Raw genomic sequence first — 6,550 nt, 5'->3', positions numbered from 1 at the left:
ACTCTTGAAGGCTGGGTATTTTCTATGATAATTAAAATATTTTTCATTCACTTTGATGATAATTAAAAAAATCTGAAGCATAGTCTTGGTCATCTGGATGACTAATTTGCAACTAACATTCTGCAATTTCTGTGCTCAAGTTTTTATTTACAGTTGCTTGAAAAACATCAAATGTAATAAACAGTCTTATTTACACTGAAGATTTATTTTCTACACAATATCATAGGTTATGTAAAAGTAAAACTGTTAATTTCTTGGTTTTGCTTGTATCTAATAGGTAAATTTGCCTTGATTATGTAGTTGTATAAAAATATAAGCAGAAATAATAAATAACAAGTTTTATACTATTATTATTTACATTTAGTAGCTTTCTGATAGAGGCCATTTTAGTCAACATGGTTAGGTCTGCACTTAAAATTAGGGTAATTTCCCTTTGAAAGAGGTTCCTACATTACTTATGTTTGAAAAACATGGTTCTGGTTTCATGTCAGTGATCTTTCAGAGATGCTATTCCATAAAATCCCTTTTTCTATTCCTTTTGTGTGGGTGATAACTATCATCTGATAGTTTACAATCTTCCCTATTTCCACCCTCAGCTGGTGAAGCGAGGGGAGGCCCAGCTAACTGCGATGGCAGAATATAATCTAGCAATACCCAAGGGCTGAGCATTTTTTAACCCCATTAAAAATTATCTAAGTGGCACATGAAAACATTCAAGCAAGGTGAAGCACAACAACCCTCTGGGTTATCTGCAGGTCAGATTTTCAGTTTTTAAAAGGAGCTATGTATACTCTAGGAATATTAGAAGTCATGGAGGGTATAATAAGAGGGAGAATATGGCAATCATGCTTTAATGTTAGTGAAAATTTTAAAATGAAAACAAATACTATCTATTGGGTAGAACACAATTTACATGCATGTTCAAGGAAAAAGTTCAAAGAAATTCCAACATTGATGCTGCACATTGCTTTGGGATGTGCTAGAAAATCTTACAGGCTGTGGTAATCCCTCTTCCTAGTCTTAAAGGGCTACTTTGGTGGAAACCTTAGGAAAGCATTATACAAAGGAAATGTTCCACAGAGCTAGAAACCTGAAGCTGTCCTCTCTCTACCGGATTCTGAGCATTCGCCTGGGAGATTAAGACTTTCTTTTCTTAAATCTCCTTGTAAGTAGCTTTGTGGACACTTGAGTATATTCTGGCACATCCTACCACCTCATCATGATAGTGGTTGTACTTTGTTCATTCTACAGAAAAGTGCTTACTCCACGTAAGAAGCTGAAGACATCTGCAAAGGTTATTAGGCCCCCTCTGGGATCTTCTACTTACAGGCTGGAAACCACAGAGCTATTTGATGTTCCTTTCATCTGACTATCTCACTCTCCTCATCTACTGGTCTGTGTCTACCACTGTACCATGTCCATTCACTCATTCAATGAGTTGTTGGGTCCCTGAAATGCAAGACACCATCTACATGTACTTGGAAGCTTTAAATATGCTTTCTCACAATCCTCTTCTCCATGAATATGACATCTCCTTGCATTTGGCTGAAATGCATTATCTACTTAATGTGTTTGATTAGCCTTAATGTCTCCGTTTTAGTCGATAAGCACTATAGTTAATTTGGATCAGATCTCCAATTTGGTGGCCAATAAATCAGCAGTCCAAATAACCAGATCTGGATCCAGAGACATGACTTCTTTCATCTTCTCAGCCTTCCCAAGCCTCTTGTGAAGCCATCTACCGACACTTTGTGTCTGTTCTTTGCTGGACATTGCCTTTGAATAGTGACTCTCAAAGCAGGTGGTGGTAGTGTGGCATGTGTGAATTCAGACTCTCCATTGGTGTGTTTGCATATTTTGAAAAGTATATTCTAAAATTACTATGATCTGAGTTATTTTGAATCTTAATATCTAATTTAATTTTTTCAAATAACAATAAAGGAAGGCACATGACTTTTATGTTTTTAAAAGAAGGCATGGATTTTAAGAGACTGTAAAACATGGCCTTAGAATTTACGGAGAGGATGAGATCTTGCCTGCTTTCCAAATGTCACCCAGCACTGGTACACAGTGATAACACTCTCCGTGTAATGCTCCATTTCTGACAATTCAGGATAATTGCTGCTTATCAGAAGGCAAGATTTCTAGCAATCTCTACATCTTGAGAACAGGGAGATGATAAAGCAAACAAACAGAAGCACTTAGAGTCTTCGAATATACACATAAAATGCTGGTTTGGAGAATCGTGCTTCCCTTTTAGCTAGGTGTAGTCTGTGTGGCTAAGTTTCGGCTCACAAAATGTCATAAAAATGTTGGTAGGACTTTCAGGACAGTTCTGTAAAAAGAGAAAGAGTTGTACCTTTTCGTTCTTCTTTCTTTCCTTCTTTCTGCTGCTTGGAAGGGGGCTGGAATGGTTAGAGCTCCGGAAGTTTTCCTAAACTATGACAAGTCACTTAGAGCAGAGCAAAGACAGAGGCCTCAGATGGCGTTGTGGAGTCCTCTTACCCCTCTCTACACTTCTTTACACAAGCAAACATGCCTTTTGCATTGAAGCTACTATAGTTTGGTTTCTGTTACTCACAGCTGAACCTAACTTTAACTGATACGCCTTGTTAATTCGATTTCTCAGTCGCTTAAAGGACCAAATGGGAAGCAGGAAGGGCTGCTTCTGTTAGCAAGTAAGGAAACAGAAAAATTATTACAGGCCAGGAAGTCAATTGATGGTGATATGGCTGACGTCAAGTCAGCAAGAAGGCAGGAAAAGGTGACTATTCCATAAGTTTTTGTTTGAAGATGGTTGACATCTGAAAAACTGACAAATCTGGGAAACTTCACTTACTTTACATGCGACACTTTAGACACTTTCCCTCATCACCTCTTTCATCAGCAATATTTCTGGAGCTCGTCATTATGTGAGTGAGGACAAAACCCCCCCACACAACAGACCTTTGGTTTCAAGGTGTTCACAGTAGACCCCAGGAAGGTGAGAAATTTGCCTGAGTGAGTACTGAGGGGCATGTATGTACATTTGTTTTGTGTAAGTTGGTAACTGGGACAGCTTATTAGTTCAGGGAATACTCCTGTGGTTAGTCAGAAGTGTTTAAATTGTCCTAGGTTAGGTAGAGAGACAGTGGCTGAGGGTAAAACCCAATAATCCAAGCTGCTGGTCTAGTTCTTTCACAAATGACACTGCCTCGCTTGTCCTGAATTCTCTTTAAATAACTAAAATTTATTTCCCTCTTGACTACCTCCTCACAAAGGGGCTGCTGTTCTCTTCCATTCTGTCACTCCCAGAAATACCAACACAAGAAAGCTTCATCAGCAACTCGGGTCACAGTGTCAGACAAAGCTTATTGTCTGGGTTGGTGATTTTGTTCCAGGAAGAGAGCTCTTAAAATAATACCAAAAACACCAAAACGCAGAGCTCGACTTACTCATTTCCAAACCTTGCACCATTCTATTTCATATACCTGTCTCACCGAATCACTCATTTTCAAAATCTCTGGGACACCTTAGTCACTACCCAGTTTTGTGGGTAGAGATAATGACTGGAACGGAACACGAGCACAGAGTTGATTTTAAGTAAGGAAATGGGGTCAGTGAGAGGTTAAGTGGCTGGCCTGAGGTCAGATAGCAAGCTGGTGACTCAACTTTGCAGCTCCTGGATCTGAGGCCTGCAAAGAAAACCAGAGCCCATTTCCTCTCGATAAGTTAACTGCCCCATATCTGCGGTCTGTCGTAAGCTTTTAAGAGCCACATTCCTTTTGTGACTGCAGACCTGAGCTTCTATGACTTTCACCAGAGTCTGGAAAATACTTTCAAGGTCAGACTGTGGTATATAGAGGACAGATTAGCACTTTATTTGCCACGGAGAGTCATTATGCATTTCAGAGGACTTGCCATCGTTTTGGTGTCTTATGATCTCCATCCAGGACACATTCGTAACAACCAGCCTAGAGAACAGATGGCCCATGTCTCAGAAATGACCACGACACGTGTTTATGGAGTGCTTACTATGAGTCAGGCGCTCTGTGAAGTGTTTTACATGGATTATCTCATTTAATCCTGGCGAGGACCTTGTTGGGTAGGCTCATTTATAGCCCTTTTTACTGATGAGGACGTTGAGGCTTTTCAGGGGTTAAGTACCTAGCTCAAGTTGACACTGGTAGAAAATGGCCACGTAAGGGTTATGAACCCAGTTTTTCAGGACTTGGAGGCCACTATGCAATGCAATACAAAATTCCTGTACTCCCATACTGACATTTTCCCTGTACTTCTATTATGTCAGTATTTTTATACATTAAAATTTTGTGTAGGTACAATTTTCATCCCAGCTTTAGGTAAGTGGTCTGACTAGAAACAAAAAGAAAAACAAACCAACAAAACACACCGATCTTAACAGTGAAGCTAATTGCCCTACCAAACAGGTCATGCATCTCTCCTTGTGCCGGTGCTTGGAGAACTTAGTTACACATACCTCAGAAAGTAACATTTTCCAAACTCAAAGGGGGAAAATAAAACTATTTGAAAGTAGAAGTCTATGTGAAAATTCATGACGTACAGCGGCCCTGCCCCAGTCTTTCTGGGCCTTCTTCCAATATTCTTTGTTTTCTGGAAAACACGACCCAGCAAACCAAAAAAAGATGATGGAATAGACGAGTACGAAAGTTTTGACTTGAAAAGTCTGAACCTAAAAGCGGAGTTACATGTGGGTTCATTGGACAAGCATCTATCTCTTTGGAATCAGATGAATCAGAAAGGTACAACTTACTTACCACTTGTTGGCAGAAGGGAGAGAACCGAGAGCTCAAGAAGCTGCCGCTGAGCCGCCAGCTTTGGGAGCGGGAGCCTCGGGTCATGTCCCGCCCCCACAACCCCCCACCACCGCGGCTCCTGCCCTTCCCACTCCCCCACTCCCGCAGGGCTCCTATAACGTCCATCCCCCCCCGCCCCCCCTCCCCGCACTCTCCCCCACGTGGCTGCTGCAAAGTCCACCCCTCTCCCTGCGGCTCTTGCCCCCCCAACTCCTGCACGCCCCCCCCCCCCCCCCCCCGTGGCTCCTGCACCCCCTCCCTGTGGCTCCTGCGCCCTTTCGGTTCTTCCTCAGTCCGCAGCCTGTTAGGCCTGGTGGATCGCTCTGAAGTTCTGGGCTGACAGAGTCATGCCTCAGTCGAGGATATTCAGGCATATAGGAAACTGGCACTGAAGTGGCATTCTGATAAAATTTCCTGAGAATAAACAGGAAGTGGGGAGAAAACCGAAACATGTAGCTGAGGCGTATGAGGTGTTACCAGATTCGGGACACCTATGATAAACCCGGCAAAGAAGGATTAGGTGGAGGTGCAGGTCGTTTTGACAGTCCTTTGAGTTTGGCTTCACCTATCACAACCCAGACCACGTCTTCAGGACAATTTTTGGCTTAAGGGACCCATTTTCATTTGGCTTCTTAAAGACCCGTTTGGGGACTTTTTTGGTGGTGGTGGGGGGGATCAAAGGGGTCCTTGAAGAAGCAGGAGCTGAAGCAAAGGTTGTTTTCCTCTGCCTTTAGTGGATTTCCATCTTTTGGAGGAGGATATTCTTCACTGATACAGGATTTACTTGCTTCGGTTCATCAGGTCACTGGGTTGGGTTGGGGATCATTTCATTTTCTTCCATGGCCTTTGGTGGTAGTGGGATGGGTAACCTCAAATCTACATCACCTTGTACTAAAATTGTTAATGGCAGAAAAATCACTACAAAGGGCATTGTTGAGAATGGTCAAGAAAGAGTACAAGTTGAAGAAGATGGTCAGATTAAAGTCCTTAATGATAAATGGTAAGGAGCGGCTGCCATGCTTAGATAACAAATGATTAAGTGCGTGCATGTAACAGAAAGTTGATTATACCCAGCACCATTTGAGGATTAACAGAACTCTTTTCTTTTTCTTTTCTTTCTTTTTTTTTTTTTTTTGAAGATTTCCGAGGAGCTCGGCTTTCAGTGTAACTGTACCTGTATTTATGCACAGCTCATCGAAGCCCTATTTATTATAGACTTGAGTTTGTTGTTGGAGCACCATAATAGGGCCCTTTTTTTTTTTTTTTGGTCGTTAAAATTGTTGTGGGGCGCCTGGGTGATTCAGTGGGTTAAAGCATCAGAGTCTGGATTTTGGCTCAGGTCGTGATTTCACAGTTCACGGTTTGGAGCCTGGAATTGGGCTCAGTGCTGACAGTGTGGAACCTGCTTGGGTTCCCTCCCTCTCTCCCTCTCTCTCTGCCCCTCCCCTGCTCTTGCTTGCTCTCTCTCAAAAATAAATAAACTTAAAAAAAGTAAAATTGTTGTCAATCTCTGTACGCACTTTGCTTGTTTATTGAACACAATCCAAAGTGACTGGCTCTTTCATACACTAACACCAGTGTGGAACTGCGTTTGTGTTGTGTTTGAAACATGAGCCAAGTAGAGTCAGCCTGCTGTGAAGTTAACGTTGCCAGAATGAAGCTTCCTCAACATAAATTTCATTTTTTTTCTGTATTTAGTAGTGAGAGATATTAGTGCATTAATGGTAATATGTCTC

The 6,550-nt window shown here is 41.8% G+C and overlaps 1 pseudogene; it reads left to right on the top strand.

The window, feature by feature from the left end:
* The first annotated feature begins 2,000 nt into the window (after nt 1-2,000).
* On the top strand, nt 2,001-5,849 carry LOC109268578 (dnaJ homolog subfamily B member 6-like; annotated as a pseudogene).
* The last annotated feature ends 701 nt before the right edge of the window (nt 5,850-6,550 follow it).

This window comes from Panthera pardus, unplaced genomic scaffold (assembly GCF_024362965.1).
Source record: "Panthera pardus isolate Hobbes unplaced genomic scaffold, ASM2436296v1 HiC_scaffold_6, whole genome shotgun sequence".
Taxonomy (NCBI): Eukaryota; Metazoa; Chordata; class Mammalia; order Carnivora; family Felidae; genus Panthera; species Panthera pardus.
This window is presented reverse-complemented; position numbering and strand designations above follow the sequence as displayed.